At 33.6% G+C, this 20,671-nt stretch overlaps 1 protein-coding gene across 2 annotated transcripts in view; it reads left to right on the top strand.

Annotated features, from left to right (window-relative positions):
* GRID2 (glutamate ionotropic receptor delta type subunit 2) overlaps positions 1-20,671 on the top strand; it is a 1,791,455-nt gene that overhangs the window by 1,511,573 nt on the left and 259,211 nt on the right. The window lies entirely within an intron of this gene.

Consider the following 20,671-nt stretch of genomic DNA (forward strand, 5'->3'; position numbering starts at 1 on the left):
TTTTTGGCAACATCATAGTCAACTCACACCATTGCCCTCTGTCTACTCTTTCTATCTACCCTAATAATGTTAACATTCTTATGAGTTAAAAGTATCATTTTCCTATGTAGAAAGATAAACAGTTTAACTTAATGAGTTCTGTTTCCTTTTTATCCTTCTCTTGAGTCCTGTATTTTAAAACCAAGTTTTTTATCTAAGTCTGGTCTTTTCACAAGAAATTCTTGACAATCCTTTTCCACATTGAATATCTATTTTTCCTCTGGGAAGGATTATATATATTTAATATTTCAGGGTAGGTGATTTTTGGTTATAATCCTTTGCCTCAGTATTCCAAGCCCTTTGATCCTTTAATGAAAAAGCTGCTAAATCCTGGATTATCCTGTGGCTTCAAGATATTTTAATTATTTTTTTCTGGCCATTTACAATATTTTCTCCTTAACCCAGGACCTCTAGAATTTGGGTATAACATTCTGAGGAGTTTTCATTTTGGAATCTTTTTCAGGAAGTGATCGGTAGATTCCTTCATTTTCTATTTTACTGTGTGGATCTAAGATCCAGATCTGGAACTAAGATCCAAAGCATTTTTCTTTGATAGTTTTTTGAAATTTGTTTTGTTTTTCATGTCTGTGTTTTTCAGATAGTCCAGTAAATTATCCCATAATTATTAAATTATCTCTTCTTAATGTATCTTCTAGGTCCATTGTTTTTTTAATGATATAGTTAACATTTTTTAAATTTTTTTACTTGTTTTTCTTTTTTTTTTTTGATGTATCATGGAATTATTAGGGTCCACTTGTCCAATTTTAACTTTTAAGGAATTATTGTTTTCAATGAGCTTTTATACTTCTTTTTTCATTTGGTTCACTCTTTTTTTCATGGAGTTCTTCTCCTCGGTGGATTTTTGTATCTCTTTTATGATTTGTCCAATTCTGATTTCAATGATTTATTTTTTATTGTTTTATTTTCTTTAGCACTTGTGTGTCTCTTTTAGTTTTCATAATTCTCTTGTATTACTTTTATTTTTATTTTTCCATATTATTTTCCTTTATCTTTCTTTTGATTCTTAAAATTCTTTTTGATCTTTTTCACAAATTCTTATTTACCTTATGTCTAATTCACTTTTTTCTTTAATCCTTTGCTTATAGCTGTCCTGATACCACTTACTTAATTTGAGTTTGTGTCTTCCCTGTCATGATAATACTTTCTTAATGATCAGGGTTTTTTTTTGTTGTTGTTGTTGTTTGCTCATTTTTCTAACTTATTTTTTAACTTTTAACTGTACACTAAAGTTGGGCTCTCTTCCTGTGGTGGAGGGACCACTGTCCCAAGCTTCAGGTTTTTCATTTTGCTATTTTCCAAGCCACTTCTGGGTTTTTTTTTTTTTTTTAATTTTAAGTATTTAAGTGTCATAAGCCAAGGAGAGATATGGTTACTACATTCTGCTTTGTGCTTTGACCTTTGCCCAGAAAGGGACCTTGTACCCCTGTATTTGCAAGTGCTATTACTCTTCTTCACCCTAAAACTGTGAATAGGTCCCCTGTTCTCCTGCAGCCACAAATGCTAATGATCCTCCAGGTATTAACTCTCAGACCAGGGCCCCTGCTCCTTTGTGAGTAACCATACTTAATCTTTTCCAATGTAGAACTGAGACCAGAACTCCTGCTCCCTTACAACCACAAGCACTAGTGCTTCTCTTGGTCATGAAATTGTGACCAAGGTCCCTGCCCCCTTGCAACAGAAGCATTAAAGCTTCTCTTGGTTCTCCAACTGTGACCAGGACTATTGCTCCCTTATAATCACAAGTACTAGTGCTTCTCTTAGCCCTAGAACTATGACTAGGTCCTCTGCTTCACTGCAGCCACAAATGCTACTGAAACCCAAAAGTAGGTATGGCCAATGCAATAGATTCCTTTAACCAGCACCAGAAAAAAGCATCCCCAATAATCTTTCTGACTAGTTGTCTGACCCCCTTAACCGGGTGAATGTTTCTGAAGTTGCTGTTGCCTCCGAGGTCTGCTATTGGTGTTACTTCAGATCATGTTACTCTGTGGTCTGACCACTACCCTGTTATAACAGACCTTACTTGTCATCCTTTTTGTTGTCGTGGGCTAGAAAAAATGCTTTATCCTGACCTGTTGTTGGTTCTATCATTTCAAAATTTGATTTGAAATGTGCTAAAGTTATTTGGAGGGGAATTTGGGGAGCATTCAGATGAATTGTTGCCTGTATATCTTGGCTCTGCCTCAGCTGTTTAATTTTTAAACTGATTTATTTTACACTTCTACACATCAGTACACAGATATACAATTATTCCTGCCCCATTTCAAGTCTTGTCTAACTAAACAAGCTAAAAGATAGATGAGCTGTTCAGAGAATACAAGAGTGGGGAAAATGTTCTCCACTGTACTGTCTAAATGAACTGTTTTTTCTCAAAGATTTTATGCTTTTTGATGTAAAGGCAAGTTACCAAATGTATAGACTACAACAAGGGGTTTTGTTTACCTGAAAGTGTAGGAATGAGAGCAGAATCAAAATTCAGATTACCAGGATGTACATATTAAGTTACTTAGAAGTTACTTGTAAAATAGGGAAGGTCTCCCAATTTGGATTATATGACAACTTCAGGGAAGTGTTCTAGAAGTGGTGGAGAAATTCATGTACATACAACTTTGGTGAGGAGGGAGATTATATAAAAACAAGCCAGGTGGTACAGTAGATGAAGTGCTGAATCTCGATTCATAAAGATATGAATTCAAATCTGGCCCCAGGATTGCACTAGTTGTGTCACCCAAGTGAATAATTAACCTATGTATGCCTAGATCCTTCAACTATAAAATGATGGTAATAACAGCACCTACTTCACAAGGCTGTTGCGAGGATCAAACAAAATACTGTAAAGCATTTATCACAGTACTTGACACATAGTAAGCACTGTATAAATGGTTATTAACCCTATTTCTAATATATATACAACAATAAATTTATTATGAAATGAAATAAAAGCATGTAGGCATACTCCATACTAATTTGTTCTGATCAGTGTGTTTTGATCAGTTATTAATAAAGATATTTTACCTAATACTTTTATTGATCTATTCTATCTATTTCTCTTTTGGGCCTTTTTCTTTAACATTGATATTAATTCCTGCACATTCTAGTCAGATATAATAATTCTCTCTCAGATAAATAGATGTGCATTATTTCAATGCTGGAAACTTCTAGAAACTTCTATACATATTACAAAATGATCTCTAAGAAAAATCACACAATGCTGATAGACACTTTGAGTGTTATGGAATATTGAGCTTAAATAGATCATCAATTCTTATTCCTTATTTTACAAAAAAGTAACTAAAGTTGGAGAAAGTTACTTGAGGTACTCAGTGTTATACAGATAATAAGTAAGTGAGCTAGAATTCAAACACAAATCCTCCGACTCCAAATCCAAAGCTTCTTTAATTGCTGTATGTGAATCTGTTAATCACATTAACAAAAAACACATAACACATAACAAAACACATAACAAAAAAAATTTTTTTAATTACTATCATATCCCAAAACAAGTAATTTATGGATCGTTTTAAAGTTTGCAAAGAATTTAATGTGAACTAACTCATCTGATCTTCAGTATAACTCTTTGAGGTAAGTGTTATCATTATTCCTGTTTTAGAGGTGAGGAAAATTAGGTTCAGAATAGTTAATGACTTATGTAGAGTCATACAGTTAGAAGTATGATATATTTGAATAAAAGTATTTTTGACTCCAAGTCTAACACTATATCCATTAGGCAAACAATGAAACTTTAGAAGTTATCTGGTCTAAGCTCATCTCTCTTTTCCACAGAATCCCTGATAAATGTCTGTCCAGCCACTTTTTGAAAACCTCTTGTAACAAGGGACTCATTCCATACTTCTTAAGGCATTCTGGTCCATTTATAAACAAAGATAATTATCAGGAAGTCTTTCCTAGTGTTGGTGAAATATGCCTCCTTAAAACCTCTACTCATTTATTCTGGATCTGTCCTCTCCAGGCTAGTAAAATACATTTTCTACATGACAACTTCTCAAATATTTAATCGCAATGCTCATAGCAATCATAGGGTTTCATAACTGACCTGAAAGATCATCTATTTCAACACTCTCATTTTATAGATTAGAGAATGGGGGCTGTAAGTAGTAGGGTAAGATTCAAATTCAGATTATTAGACTCCAAATTCAATATCCTCCCCATGACAGCCTTATTGATTCCAATGTTTCACCTAAAACAGATTAAATATCTTTAATTTTTCTAATTAATATATCATATCACTTTTTTCTTTTTTTTAAATTTTTCCAAACACATGCAAAAATAGCTTTCAATGCTCACCTTTGCAAAATCTTGTGTTCCAAATTTTTCTCCCTCTCTTCTTCTCATCCCTTCCCATAGACAGCAAGGAATCCAATATGGGTTAAATATGTGAAATTCTTCTAAACATATTTCCATATTCATCATATATGTGTGTGTGTATGTGTGTATGTGTGTATAAAATGTTTTTTCACTGAGGCAATTGGGGATAAGTGACTTGCCCAGGGTCACACAGCTAGGAAGTATTAAGTCTGAGATCAGATTCAAACTCAGGTCCTCCTGACTTCAGGACTGGTGCTCTATCCACTGTGCTACCTAGCTTCCCCCATATAATATCATTTTAAATCCCTGGTTACCTTCCTCCATATCTACTCCAACTTTTACCAACATCCCTCCTAGAATATAATACACACAACAGATATTAACTGACCAGGACAGAGTGGGACAATGATCTTCATTTTATGGTCTATAGTAGGTGGTGAGATGGAAATCAAATCTGGCTTCAGGCATTCACTAGTTCTATGATCCTGAGCAAGTCGTTTAATCTCTGTATGCCTCAGTTTCCTCAACTGTAAAATGGAAATAATAATAACACGTTTCTTCCTTAGTCTGAGCATAAAATGAGATAATAGAAACCCAAAACCTACCATATAGTAAAAGCCAGTAACTAGTATATAATGGATACTACATAAAAGATAGCTGTTATTATTATTAAGTATATATTAGGGTTTACAAAAAATTTTACATACATTATGTCATTTGATTCTCACAAAACCTCTATTTTTATGGTCTCACATTTTAAAGATGAAGAAAATGAAGCTCAGAGAATTTATGACTTGCCCAAAGCCACATAATTTAGAAGTGTCAGAGATGGTATTTGAGCTAAAGAATTTTATTCCTATACTTTTTCCACTATACCAAACTATCTTCCTATACTATACTTATGACTAGATTCTGAATTGACTAGAATCAAAAACAAATTGCCTTAGAGAAATAAAGCAGTGTCTTAATATATGCCTTCCAAGTTTTCATGAAAAAAGTGGGTACCTCTCCCACTTTTTAATGTCAATAGGTCCCTAGTTATGTGAGTCAGAGAAAAGCACAACTAATTAAAGTTTCGAATTACCCAAAGAGCAAAGAAGGGTTAAATGCTGATTACAAAAAACAACCAATATAATGACAATAAAGATTGCGCTGGGTGAGTGGTGGCACAAAGAATATCATCAGAGAGATATAAGACAGGAAAAGCAGATAGGTAGTGAAAGTGAGAGAAAAACAGCTACTTGTTCCTCTAAGATTTATTCACTGTGGTGTCAAAAATTGTTTAGGAAAGCCACTCATTCAGCACCTGGATCCCCTATATCTAAGTCTTCTATGAAGAAGAGCCTCAGAGGATCAGAACATATGATTGGATTGTGACTTGTTTTGTAGGATGGTGTACACACTAAGACATCCAGATATCTTCTGTTATTATCTTAAATTTGGGTCATTGTTTCACCTGCTCACCTAGACAAGTACACTATGAAAAGGATCCCATCTAGGGTGCAAAGTACAATTAGTAGAGCTATGTTTTATGGTGGATGTGAAATCTGAAACTGTTTCTGAAAGACAGCGACCATTTAAAGGAATCAGTAGTGTTGAACCTGAAGAGATTTATATAGATACATTTTGTTGTTATTTTTCAGTAAAATCTGACTCTTCCTGACCCAATTTAGAGTTTTCTTGGCAAAAAAAAAAAAAATACTGGAAAGATATTTCCTACCCCAGATCATTTTCCAGGTGAGAAAATTGATGTAAACAGGATTAAGTTACTTGTCACATAGCTAAAAAGTACCTGAAATCAGATTTGAACTCAGGAACATGAGTCTTCCTGATTGAAAGCCCATATTCTATTCCCTGGCCCACCTAGTTGGATGGGGTAGCTAAAAGGTTAATGTATGTATAAAGTGTTAGATTTGTTCTGCTCAGCCTCAGAGAGGATAATTGAGCAATGGATGGAAGTTGCAGAAAGACATATGAAAAATTTGCTAATAAGAAATGCCTTCTAAGAGTGGAAAGAGTGGTCTCAGCTATCACATTACTAGATGATCTTAAGTAAAAAAGTATATTTCAGAGGGCATTTTTTGTTCAGGTACTTGTTCCACTGGATAACTTCAAATACAATGTGGAGGTTCTGGGTTTTTTTTATTTCTATCCTTCCAAAACTCCAGAATTTCATGATCATGAAAACTAAATAAGGTCTTCATCACTTCTTCTCCCTACTTTTCCCATTTCCCAATCATCCAGTGTTACATTTGACTTATCTTGTTAAATAGTCACATTGTCAGTTATCCAAATCCTTTTAACTTCTACCTTCATAATACCTCTCACAACCCCCATCTTCCCATTCACATTGCCATCACTTTTGTTCAAGTCTTAATTATCTCTTACCTCAACTATTATAATAGCCTCATAATTGGTCTACTTCTTTCCAGTACCATTCTTTATTTTTCTACAACCATCAGTGTAATTTTTCCAAAGCAAAAAAAAAAAAAAAATGGTATCATATTACTTCTATAATGATCATTTTTCATTTCTATTAGTTACTGAATGATGACGATAATGATGATGAAGAAGAGATACAAATTAAGGATTACTACTGTGATTTCATTTATATGAGGAACTCTTTCATGGGAAAACACCCTCTACTGCTGGCCTTCTCTATAGCTTAAAACCTTGGAGAGTTACCTAGCACTGACAGGTCAAGTCATTAGATTTTCACTCAAGGGATCACACAGTTTGACTCCAGCCTTTTCATAAACTTTTTCTAATCTCACTCTGTTCCAGTTGTATTGGTCTACTTCCCATCTCTCAATCTTCTGTTTTCTTTCTTCGATTCTCTTATACCTAGCCTGGGAAAGTCTCCCCAGATATCTGTGTTTCTGCTGAACAACTTTACTTCTTTTGAGTTCATATTTTCATAAACTTCAAAGATCCTTTCTCTGACACACCTCTAAGCTCCCAAATGCCCTCTCTTAATTCCAATTTCTAATTCAATTTAAACTTCTCCTGGGCACTGATATTATAATGATTTTAAACATTAGCTATGCTCATCTCTTACCTCTTCTAAAAACTTTGTGTAGACAATAAAAGTCTATTGAATTGAATTAGATAGTTTATGGTGATTTATTATCAATATGTATTGTCTGGGTGTTAGAATTCTAGTGTTAACTCAATGGAATTGATACAATGCTTATTGGTTCACATTAGAGCAAATCCTTACAAAGTGTTGTCACTAATATTGATAGAAACAATGCTTAAGTTAACACCTTTGAGAGTTTACACATTAGCTCACACATTAGTTCATACAATTGGGAGATTTCAGGGTTCAGTATGAGATATCCAAATTCATTTGGAACTATGCTCAAAAAGTTATCAAACTGTGCATACTCTTTGATCCAGCAGTGTTACTACTGGGCTTATATCCCAAAGAGATCATAAAGAAGGGAAAGGGACCTGTATGTGCACGAATGTTTGTGGCAGCCCTCTTTGTAGTGGCTAGAAACTGGAAAATGAGTGGATGCCCATCAGTTGGAGAATGGCTGAATAAATTGTGGTATATGAATATTATGGAATATTATTGTTCTGTAAGAAATGACCAACAGGATGATTTCAGAAAGGCCTGGAGAGACTTACATGAACTAATGCTGAGTGAAACAAGCAGGGCCAAGAGATCATTATATACTTCAACAACAATAATATATGATGACCAATTCTGATGGACTTGGCCATCCTCAGCAATGTGATCAACCAAATCATTTCCAATGGAGCAGTAATGAACTGAACCAGCTACACCCAGCGAAAGAACTCTAGGAGATGACTAAGAACCATTACATTGAATTCTTAATCCCCATATTTTTTCCCACCTGCATTTTTGATTTCCTTCACAGACTAATTGTACAATATTTCAGAGTCTGTTTCTTTTTGTACAGCAAAATAACGGTTTGGTCATGTATACTTATTGTTTATCTAATTTATATTTTAATATATTTAACATCTACTGGTCATCTTGCCATCTGGGGGGGGGGGGGGAAAGAGGGGAAAAATTGGAACAAGAGGTTTGGCAATTGTCAATGCTGTAAAGTTACCCATGCATATAACCTGTAAATAAAAGGCTATTAAATAAAAAAATAAAAAATAAAATAAAAAGGAGATATCCAAATTCACACCTCCCATAATCCCACTCTTAGAGGAGGAGTCCACCTTTGAGTTTTCACCTCAAAAAGAGTATAAAAACAGCTGAGCTCAGTCAGGAGAGTTCAGTTGAAAAAGATTGAGAGGGGAGCATCAATCAGTTGGAGATTGAGAAGCCACGAGTTGGAGTGAGCTAGAGGCAGAAGCTGGAAGAGCTAAAAGACAAGCTGCAAGAGCTCTCGGAACCAAGGAGGGAGAGAGGCCTCTAAGAAAGCCCAAGGAAAAGATAAGGCCCAAGGAAAGAGATAAGACTTGGAAGGAGAAAGTAAACATTTGGATTTTATCAGCTAGCTGTATTTGAAGTGATTATTACTCTGAACCGAAACTAAGGCTGCCTCCAGAAAACCTCCCCAAGAAACCTGCCCACAGAGAACCAACATATATTATAAAAAAGAAGAGAACACCACATCTGAGTTACTAGCTTTGGAGTAAAGAAAAATTGGGTTATAGTACTGTTTCTTATTCAGTGGCACATACTATATTGTAAAGAGCTGAAATTCCAAAAAGGTATGTTTGACTCAGACAATCGAGCATTAAGGCTAATTACCTATTTGATGGGAGACAATGATTCTATTAGCACATATTTGGATAAATGGCTCTTCTCACCAATGGTGTTTGCTTAATGTTTGGTGTTAAGATAATCATAGGCAAGAATTGGAAGGTGGAGGGAGAGAAGGGAGAGTGACTTGGTGGCAGGAGAAGGAGGAGAGAAGTTGGTGACTCAGGACTCCACAATGCAGGAGAGATCTTTGGCAAGCCTCATCGCAGCTTGCCTGACTTCTTCACTTCTTCCCCTAAAGACTAAAGACTTTAATTTACCCTGACTCTAGCTGACCCTGAAGCCTTCCAGGAAATAGGGTGAGTATTTTAATAGACAAATAGGGAACTTACTTTATTAAGAGCTAAACTAGTAACTTTCCTTTTCTAGCTGAAATGGGACAGATATTAGAAAAAGATTCTCTCCCACCCCTACCCCCACTCCTTCCCCCAAGGGAGCTCTATAGAAAGCATACTCAGACTAATAAAGAGGCAAGGTTTGCTTGTAACTTAGTAGCATATTGGTGGACTCTTAGAAACATGAGAATGCATGTCCCCTTGGTTCTTCAAGGAAGAAGAAATAGAGGCAGATAATTGGAAACTAGTAGGAGATCAACTAAGTGAATATTACAATGAAAAAGGTCCTGATTCAATTTCTAAGGAATTATATATATAACATAATACAATTGGCCTTAAAGAATCCTGCAAATTCTAGAAAAAAGAAAAGTTTTAAGAACAGTCACATAAGGAAGTGTGAGGAGAAAGAGGAAGAGACTGGAGAGGATAATAGAAATATTTCCCGAGGGCATGAGGAGTTAAGTTGACTTGAAGGGCATGATGATTCTTACTCTCACTGCCCAGCTTCAACTCTGCCTGCACTAGAGCAGGCTCTTGACCCTCCCCTATCAACTTCACTTTCCTGGATGGAGGGAGAAGAAGGAGTGGGAAGGACAGTGATACCACCAGCACCTCCCCCCCAGCAATCACCCCTTCCCATGACTCTATTGCAAAACTCACTACTTAAAGCCAAAGAGGAAGGGCAGAATACAGCTGATTTGAGAATAGAAATATATCCTGTGATTTAACAGCTTAATTCTTCAGGTCAAGAAAGGAGAAGATACATTTCTTTTAATCAAGAAACTATCAAAGATCTGAAAAGGGCTTGCACTCTTTATGGGGCTACATCATCTTATGTTAAGATATTATTACAGAATTTGGCTTATGAAATTTTAACCCTTAGTGATTGGAAATCTATAGCAAGGACATGTTCAGAACCTGGACAAAACTTGTTGTAGCTTTCTGAATATAGTAAACTCTGTAAGATACAAACCCGGTGAAATAGGCAACCTGAAGTTAATACACCAATCACCTGTGATCAACTAACAAGTGTAGGTCCTTATGCAGACACTTCAGCACAGATTAATTACCCCTTAGCACCTTATACATAAATTGCTTTTGCTGCTATCAAAGCTTGGGGTTTTATCCCAGGTAAATAGGACAGAGGAGAGGCCTTCACAAAAATAGCTCAAGGACCAAATGAACCCTTTGCTGATTTTGTGGGATGTCTGCAGACAGCATCACACTAACTATTGGTGAAAATGCAGCAACAGAAATTATGATAAGGCAACTTGCTAAAGAAAATGCTAATGAGGTTTGTAGAAGAATTACACTACAACTACACAAGGATGCTCCTTTAGAGGAGATCATAAAATGCTGTGCCACAATGGGCACAAATACCTTTTATACCTAGGCCCTGATGCAGACTTCGCAAGATCCGAACATGGGAAGACAGGGTCCTTTTTGTCAAGGGACTTCCAGAGAGACTCATCAGTGCTTTCAATGTGGTAAAGTAGGGCATCTGAAAGCTTAATGTTGGCATAGAGATAGAGTGAGAAAACAGGGTGGGAGAACAAGATCCAATACTCCATGTCTAAAACGCAACAGAGGCTTCCATTGGGCATCAGAATGTAGATTGATTCAGGGAAATGGGATGGGGAGCCCAGCCCCAGGGCCCAAAACAAAAAATACTTGGGGCATGATGGCAGTTGATGTTACACCAAAGAGTCTAGAAATTCAATACTCAGACATGACCAATCAGCCAAGAAGCAATCTGATGGGAGAAAGTGATTACATAATCAATCAGACAGGAAACAACCTGATGGGAGGAAAGGATTACAATTGGAGAGAATAGAATTGTATGCAACTGGGACTACTGAGATATCCCCTGAAGAAGTAAAATCTGTTCTTCTCTGCAAAAAATAAAATAAAATAAAAGGCCATTAATTGAGCAGTACAATTATCTGGGATAAGACCTGACAAGATATATACCTTATACCTTTTATACTAATGCACAAATTAATGTATGCTGTGAATCCATCCCAGAGTAGCAAATTTTATTGGCCACAGCTCCAAATTTTACACACAGGTCTCCATTAAAGATAACCAGACTATTACATAATTGGTGATGGATTCTTAAAGAAAATATTTCTAAAGTTCCTTCACTTCTCCCCCTAAAGACTAAGAACTTTAATTTATCTTGACTCTAGCTGACCCTGAGGCCCTCCAGGGAAATAGCCTGTACTCTACACTTATGACCATAAGGAAGCACCTCAGAAAACTCCCAGAGATCAGAATATATAGATAAAATACACTGATGGAGGGCATTTCTAAAAAAAAAAAAGTACTTTTTTACACCTCTAGACAATTAACAACATTAATGATAATAATTCCTTAGAAGATCGTATATATCATGGTTTAGACTCACTGTTGAAAGAAATATTTAACAAAATGGCTTCCAAAAATAAGTTTTGCTCCAGAATCTAATTAATATTTTCATTTTTAATGAATTATAGAATAGTAAATATGTTTATTAAAATGTGATTACCCCTAAATTGAATGAAGAAGACTATTAATTTGGATTATGACATAAACCTAAATTAGAAGAAAGAGATAAATGAGACTCAACAACAACAAATATAGACTAATTCACATAGAACTAAACTATAAATATGAAATTTGGTTAAATAGATATTTCAAGATCAAAAGTAAAATATGATTTGAAATATAATGCCATTGTTAATAGTAAGAAATAATTATGATGCTTACTGGTGTAATCATTATTACTTAAATAATTATTAGTATATTGTGCTAATTTTAATACCTCATACCTTGAGCAGAGTGTTTAGAAACCAGCATCTAGATATAACAAAGCCATTAAAACAATTGGACTATTACTTCTACACGTAAAGGTTCAAGGAATTGGAATTATTTAGCATGTCGAGTAAGGCAAGAAATGATTAAGCAGAGTTTATGTGCATTTGTAGATATTGTATATGTGCTATTCTCCATTTTTAGTGTTATTTTGATGAAGACATATGAAATAGCAACCAATAGTCACTGGTAATTCAAGACTGCAATTGTTTTACCAAGGAAATTAAAACAGTTTGGGGGATTGACTTGTTTTTAGGTCTACAGGCAGCCAACAATTAAAATCACTACAACTTAACATTAAAATAGATATTTTTAGAATCAAAGAAGAAATTATCAAATTTGAAGCAATTAACATCAAATTGGCAAATAGTAAGTGGATTTTTTTACAAACATAAAATACCTGAAATAACAGATCTACAACCACACATTGGCCAGTTAGAATTCACAATAAATAAATTCTACCAAACATTCAGAGAATAATTCCAATTAATTGCAAAAATAGGAAAAAATATTTAGGAGATTCTTTCTTTGATATAAATGTGGCCTTGATGCTTAAACTATGGGGGAGACTAAAGGATTAAGACAGATCATTCAAAAATAAATTAGAGAAGGGATAGAGGAAGAAAATGGATAGATAGTTCAAAATCAAACAAAAGATAAAGAGAATCACAGAAAATAGACAATTTGAATATATGTAATTGAAAAGTTTTTGCACACACATACAAACAAGTACCAAAAAATAATTACAGGGGAAATTGCTAACTGGGGGAAAATAAAGTTTATCATTTCTCTAATAAAGGACTAATATCTAAAACTTAAAAAGTTGACTCAAATTTATAGGAACAAGAAAAATAGTAGAAGCATAGGGACAAACAATTCTGAAAGGAAGAAATCTAAGTTATTAATAACCATGTGGGAAATATTTGCTAATGATTAAAAAAGGAAAATGTAAATAATTGAGATTTGAATTTATACTGAATGTATCAGGATAAGTGATTTTTTAAAAAATGACAATTATTAGTACACTGCCAGAAAATAGGTACACTACTATAGCATCAATGGAGTTGTGAAATAGTTTCACTTAATAATAGTTTAGTTAATTAGTTAATAGTTTATTTTAATAGTTGTGAAAAGCAAATTAGAATGATATTAAATAGTCCCTAAACTATGTATGGACTTTTAAGCCCTGTGCTAACACTACTAGGACTATACCCAAAGAAAGCAAAGCAAGAGGAAAAGGAGCAATGTGTAAAAAATACACAGATATTTGTGTACATGTATATGTATGTATATATACACACACTCATACATATATAGATATACATGGCAAAGAACTAGAAACTAAGGTAGTACACATCAGCTGGGAATTAGGTGGACAAATTAAGTTATATAAATGTATTATAATATTATTGGACTTTAGGAAATGATAAAATGGATGATTTCTGACAAACTTTAAGATATTTATCAACTAATACAGAGTGAAGTGAGTAGAATCCAGACAACAATTTATACAATAACACCCACATTTTAAAGAAAAAACAAACAAAACTTAAAAACTTGAACAAGCAAAGAACTCCAGAGGATTGGTGATAAAATGTGCTATCCACCTTCTGACAATAAAGTGATAAGTAGAATGAGTTAATTCATTTTGGGACTTGACTAATATGGTAATTTTCTTTGCTTAAATATGCATTTATGTTTAAAAGTGTTTTAATTTTCTTTCTTTAAAAAGAGGGGGACAATTTTAAAACATTTAAATACAAGCCAATTTTAAAACAAGTTTTAGAGTTGATTTTAGAACAAGCCAACTTTAAAAACATTGAATTGATTACATACTTTAAAAATATAAGCTGTGTGTAATAATGATTCACAATTATGTGTACGATCTTTTTCTTTATTACTTTGTATATGGAAATGTTCATCTTATTAGGTATTCATTAAACAACTATGTGGCACAGTGAATAGAGCCTTGGGCCTTGAATCAGGAAAACTAGAAATCAAATTATAATCTGTGTGATGCTGGATGATTCACTTAACCCTGCCTACATGAAACACTCCAGTATCTTTGCCAAAAAAAAAAAAAAAAAAAAAAACCTTGGGGGTGGGGAGGGTGTCTATTTTTGGTCTACAGTTCATGAGAGTCAGATACAACTGAATAACCGAACAAAGAACAAAAAAATTTTTAAAGTAAAAATAAGATTTAAAAGACTGAAAAATGAATGAATTAAAAATGAAGACAATGATACTCATCACAAAATCATTATAGAAGAATCTCTTTTTTTTCTAATTTGAATTGTGTTAGCACAACATGATCCTTTGAACTAAGCATTAATCCATGTGGGTGTGGATGAGAAGTAACATGCATTTATTGATACATACTATGTACTAGCATTGTACTAAGAGCTTTACAAATTCTATCTCATTTGATCTACTTTCTATTATTAAGAGTAGAACATTTATATTTCCTGATACTTTTTGTAACCCAACCATCCAGAAGAGAAATTTTGAAGTAGTGAAGATTAGCTATATAAGCACATCCTGGATTTTATATTCTAAATGTTCTCTCTACAGAAATGACCTTCCCTGGGTTCTGAGGCTGTTTAGTTCCTTCATGTACCTGAATTTTTTTTCTTTTATAGGCAGCAGTTACTTAGTTTACCTTCTTCAAAGTTATAAGTTCACCTTTTTATTTCAACCTTTTTTACACTCCTGATAGATCTCATTGACTCCTTGTCTAATTAAGGTTTACAATTGAACAAAGCATCTTTCAGAGGAATAGCATCATAACACACACTCATGGTGACATGCCCACACTCATCTCCAAAATGACTGACTCAAAGTCTGGTCATAACCCTGAGTTAAACTACCTTGCTTGAAACCTTTTATTGAAGCATATGTTAATTTTACTTTATTATTTTGCTTTGCTTTGTTTTTATACTTTCAAGAAGCCATCTATAGTCTCAATTATTTTGTAACTGATTTTATTATAAGGTAAAATTTCAACATTTTCTTAAAATAAAACTTTGAATCTGTTAGCAGATACTGCCTGAAACAGTATTCGCCACAGAAGATTTTTTCATGTCATAACCACACTAGTTCAGGTCCTCATCACTTTCTTTATACTCAAGCAGCTGATATACCTCTCAGAGAAATATGATCAGATAAGCATTGTCTCTCTTCTTTCTGCTTTTTTCTCCTTTTTATCAAATTAATTATAATCCTTCTTAATCCTATGTCTAAAACATAGGTCCAGTGCTATGGTAAATATGCTGTTTTCTGGTTTAAAAATATATCTTCCCCATTTGTGCAACCATTTTGAATAGAATTTTGGAAGTATGAAAGAGTAAAACAAAGAAGGGGATGGAGAAAGAAAGGAAAGAAGGAAGGAAGACAGGAAGGAAGGAAGAAGGAAAAAAAGGAAGAAAGAAAAAATATTTATAATTGCACTTTTTTGTAATAGTAAAAAACTGGCTCCAAAGCAGATGCCTAGGAATTAGAGAAAGGACAAATTAACTATGTCATGTGAATATAATAGAATTTTATTGTGCTATAAGAAAAAAATGAATACGATAAATACAAAGAAGCATGACAGTGAAGCACATGTAATAACACTGAAAAGATAAGATGGAAGCAGCTTGCTAAAGACACTGATAAACAAATGGCTTGTATTTTATCCATAAAGTAAAGAAGAACCTTTTATGTCTAAAGTAGGAAAGTAATATCTTAAAACAAAAAAATAATATGCTTTAAGAATGTTAATTTGGAAGTTATCTGGAAGATAAATTGAAGAAGGGAGAGGTTACATTCAGGGAAAGTGATTAGAAGCCTGTTGTTATAGTGAGAAGTAATTAGGGCTTCTCTAGTTTGCTTATGGTTATGAGTAAAGATAAGGGGCAGCATGCATTATATACTATAGTATCACTGGCAAAGGGAAATGGTAGTTCTCTTAGCAGGAATAGGATGAAAGAAAGCAGAAATAGATAGAAAGAAAGAATGAAGAATTAGGAGAGAGTGACATGAGAAAGTGGCAAATGCAATTTTTGTTGTTAATCAGTTGTTTAAACCATGTCCAACTCTGTCTCTCAATTTGGGGTTTTCTTGGCAAAAATCCTGAAACAGTTTGCCATTTCCTTCTCCAGCCTATTTTACAGATGAGGAAACTGAAGCAAATAATTGACTTGACCAGGATCACACAGTTTATGAAGTGTCTGAGGCTGGATTTAAACTCAAGTCATCCTGATTCCAGGCCCACTATTCTTATCCATTGAGCCACAGTGAACATTTGAGGACTTAAAACTTGCTATACCAATGATTGGCATATTAGTTCCTTCTCTGAAACTTATAGTCTTACACAGCTGAGAGGTTAAGTGGCTTACTCAGGGACACATAGGTGGTATATGTCAAAAAAATACTTTCAAAATGACTAATAGATATATTAATATATCCCAATATTATATTTGAACTATGTAGAGAAATAGTATAGCATGATACATAGAATTGACCTTAAAGCCAAAATTTAGGTTAAAGTCCTCTCTCTAACATATTCCAAGTAACTCCATATAAAGCCTTTAATCTCTTGATGTTCTGGGAAGATGTTTTTAAGACTATAAGCTATAAAGAAGGGATCAGATGTCACTTGGTTGTTTCTTTTCCTATTGTATTTATTTCAGTCATGACTCTGTACTGCTGATTCTTTTGGTTTGTAATCAGCCTTCAGAAATGGCTTTTTGGAGAAAACTACAACCTGAGTTACAAAGGTGGGGGTATTAGTTTTAGTCTAATACCTTTTTAGAAGAAAAATAACTAGGCTGCAACCAATGAAACTTGTTTTTTGTTTCAGGTTTCTAAAGCATGTCTCATTCCTTTGGCAATAAGTTATTTGTAAATATTTCCTTTTGCCCTGGTCATTCTGATTTTTCTCACTTTCTATGTCATCTTAGGTAAGTTAAAATAGAAAAATGATGAGTTGGATAGAGTAATTTTTATTGAGAATATATTTCACAATTACAGAGTTGGAAAATAACTCAAAAGTCATTTTTTTCATTTATTTATTTGGAAGTATTGAGCAACTGCTGTGCTCAGAGCCCTGTTAGGTGCTGAGGGAGATGAAAATTCATTTCTCTATTCATTGGTAGTCTACTTAGAGGACAAACCACATACCCAGAATACTATGATATTCAATATTAATGACATAAGTAGAATGTTACTGAAAAGTTATCTTTCAGCCTACAGAGAAAGCCTATTCCACTTTTGTAATAACAATATAAACTGACATTTAAATGGTGATTTACGGTTTGCAAACACTTTTATAAAATATTATCTTATTTGATTCTTGTAATGACCCTATGAGGTAAATACTACAAGTATCATGATCTCTATCCTTACAGATAAGCTTTTGGGCAGTTCGATATTTGAAAAATGTTTTACTTCTATTTATCCTCTCTACAACTTGTCATCATGACTCTTAATTCTAACCTTTAGACTTAAATAGGACAAGTTATCTCCTAGATGAAAGCACTTACATCGTCAAAGACAGAAACCATATTCTTCTAGGGTATACTATTCCTACTATATGTCACTTGCAGATCTGATAAGCATGCATCAATGTCTTTATCTAATTCATTGATTAAAAAATGTTGAAAAGCATAAATCTACTGGCACATCTCTGGGACACTATTAACAAATCTACCAATTTAATATCAAGCTATTAAAGGCTGCTCTCTGAATATGGTTCCTCAACAACTTCATTTAATCTAGCCTTTACTTCTCCAGTTTTTATATAAGAATAGAATGAGAATTTGTGAAACAATTGCTAACATTCAAATAAACTATTTATAGCAGTCTCTTGATTTTTTTTTTTTTAGTATCACTTCTAACACTGACAAGAAGGGAAACAAATATTCTGGCATGATCTTCTCATGTTGGCTCTTTGATATTACTACATACTTTTCTAAATGTTCATTACCATCACATCAATAGTCAATATTAGAATCTTGCCACAAATCAAATTCAATAATGCTGGCCTATAATTTGTGACTTTATTCTCTTCCCTTCTTTATTTTGTTTTAAATTTTCACATTTACTCTTCTCCAAGTCTCCCTCCACTCCTATTTTCTACGGTCTTTTTAATTACCCCTGACAATGGTTCAGCAAAGCCATCTGCGAATTTTTTCAGTCTTCTAGGAGATAGTTCACATGAAATAGAGTCCATTTTACTCTTAGAGCAATTAGTTACTCTCATAGTATGTCCTTAATTATCTTAAGAATCAAGTATTTTCTATTTTTGTCCTGTCCTTTCCAGTCCAAAGATCATTTTCCTGGGAGGAAAAAAAAACAAAAATAAGTAAAAGTTAATTATCTCCAGCATTAGTTGTCATCATTTTCTTTATCCTAAACAATAATGCTATCTCTTCTGGATCATCCTTTTTTACCCTCCAAAATGGCCTAAACATAGTAAACCATTTTTTATCCTTAGCTTCAGTTCATGCTTGATAAAATTCACACACATCAAATCTAATAAAACTGTTACAGGATTGTTAAATGTGCTTATAGCTCTCCAACAGTTGAATGGGTTAGTTTGGGAGATAGTAGATTCCCCCTCCCTAAAGGTCTTTGAGCCAAAAAGAAAAACAGATTAACAATTCAAGTAGATAGACTGATGTAGAAACGATTCTTGCTTGGATTAGGATGAATAAGATGTTCTCTTAAGTCTCATTTAACTCTGAAGTTCCCTAATTCTGTGCTTTAGCACTTCTGACATTATAGCCTTCACCAATAATGCTCCTTTGTGTTCTTACCCTTAGATAAAGTCAAAATTTGGCATTTTATAATATCAGGCATTTCCCAGAAGAATGATTTTGATATCACAGCTGAGAAAAGGGTAACATCATATTTAAATTTTACTAATATGAAATTTAGGTCAAATGATAATTAAATATAGATCTATATAAATATCCTTAAAGTACCATTCCTATAATATTAACTTCACCAAATGAAAGCTTTCTGTATAATTATTTATCTAACTTGTTAATTTCTGAATAATGTGCAGGCAACAAATGGCCAGCCTTATATTGGCAGAAATCTTAATGTACCGCAACATGGCTTTTTTTCATGTGTCTGCTTATTTCATATTTATTAATTCATATGTTTGATATGTTTGCTTCCAGCATAACCATATACAGCCATCTGTGTGTAGCCCTTAAATTATTATTTAAAATAATAATTTTTCTTTTTATGTTAAAGTACCCAAATAGTAGGAAATGTGTTAAAATGAAAATGTTAGTATTTGATATGTTTTCTTTTACTACTCCAAACATCAGCGAATGTACAATAAATTGTTCCTTGTAAACAAAATTCTTATTGAGGCAATATAACAAAGATAATTATGGTTTATCCTAGGGAGCACCTGCCTCACAGAAGGGTATGGATTTGTAGCCCAAAAGACTAGCTTTTTTTATTACTTGTCTTTGGTTTACATTGTTTATATGAAATATACTTTAGCTTACCTTTTAATAATAATGAAACTAGCTTCAAAGCTAGAGAATATCCTGGAAATACAATTTCTCTCAAATTATGAAGACTAAAAGCTCATGAGAGAATTTGCTTTCTTTCTTTTCATTTCCCAATGCAGACTGTAAGAAATTAGTCTGTCAGGACTCTGTCATTTCCATTTGGAAATTCCAAGAGATCAGGAGCATTAACCAGATGAACTTTATTGTCTAGGGATCTTTTTTAGTTTGGGGATTACATTGTATTTTAAAGCATAATAGTAGTTTAATTGCAATTATGCCAATAGAAATCAGTACATTTCAGGAATTATTGTGAATAGGAAACTGGACTTGGAATCAGGAATTCAAATCTAGCCTCAGACACTTATTAGCTGTACGATCCTAGGCAAGTTATTTAATTTTGCCTCCATTTCCTCATCTATGAAATGAACTGAAGGAACAAATTGCAAACTACTCCAGTATCTTTACTAAGAACATCCTAAATGGAGTCGAATTTGGACATGACTGAAACAACTCAACAGCAATGACAATTATTAGAGAAGAAATTATTTAGCTACATGTAGCCCTTGAAAAGCACAGGTTATTTTATTGGAAGGATGGATCTAATTAGAAACCTTATTTTCTAAGAATATTTTCCTGACACAAAGTTCCTGAAATTTTGTTAAGCATGCCTTAAAACAATTACTGTCCATGAAAGTGACTTGTGACCCATAAGAGCATTTGCTTCCCTTCTGTTCATATCTCAATACAGACTGTAAGGGATAAAATACTCAGGAAATTACTAATCACTTTAATCTAGAAATTCCAAGAAAGAGATTAGGAGTATTCACTAGATGAAA

Source organism: Sarcophilus harrisii, chromosome 6 (assembly GCF_902635505.1).
Source record: "Sarcophilus harrisii chromosome 6, mSarHar1.11, whole genome shotgun sequence".
In the NCBI taxonomy this organism is placed as follows: Eukaryota; Metazoa; Chordata; class Mammalia; order Dasyuromorphia; family Dasyuridae; genus Sarcophilus; species Sarcophilus harrisii.